The sequence below is a fragment of the Eimeria mitis genome, genomic scaffold (assembly GCF_000499745.2).
Source record: "Eimeria mitis Houghton genomic scaffold, Emh_scaff2164, whole genome shotgun sequence".
In the NCBI taxonomy this organism is placed as follows: Eukaryota; Apicomplexa; class Conoidasida; order Eucoccidiorida; family Eimeriidae; genus Eimeria; species Eimeria mitis.
In genome coordinates this window covers 4,989-5,433 of record NW_013570490.1, presented here as the reverse complement: position 1 = coordinate 5,433, position 445 = coordinate 4,989, and the positions used below count along the sequence as shown (strand labels likewise).

Sequence of the window (445 nt, the reverse complement as noted above, 5' to 3'; positions counted from 1 at the left end):
TTTTTTTTTTTTTTTTTTTTTGTTTTTGTTGTTGTTGTTGTTTCTTTCTTCTTTGGCTTTTTTTTTATTCTATCTTTTTTTATTTTTTTTTATTTTCTTTTTCTTTTCTTTCCTCTTGCTTATTTAATATAATTCATAAACAAAACAAAACAAAAAAAAACAAACACAAACAAACACACAAACAACCCCACACACACAACACACCAGTACAAGGATCCTTTGGGGGGCCCCCCAAGGGTACAGGGTACAGGGTACAGGGGGGCCCCCTAGGGGCCCCCCAATGGTACAGGGTAGAGGGGGGCCCCCAAGGGGCCCCCCAAGGGTACAGGGTACAGCGGGGCATACGTAAATATACATCTCTCTCTCCCTCTCTCCCTCTCCCTCTCTCCCTCTCTCTCTTTCTCTCTCTTTCTCTCTCTCTCCCTCCTTCTTCTCTCTCTCTCAT

The 445-nt window shown here is 42.5% G+C and overlaps 1 protein-coding gene across 1 annotated transcript in view; it reads left to right on the top strand.

Moving 5' to 3' along the window:
• The window catches only part of EMH_0049640 (phospholipid-transporting ATPase, P-type, putative), a gene marked incomplete at both ends in the record, with an annotated part of 3,900 nt that overhangs the window by 2,077 nt on the left and 1,378 nt on the right, over positions 1-445 (top strand). The gene's annotated exons all lie outside the window — the stretch shown is intronic.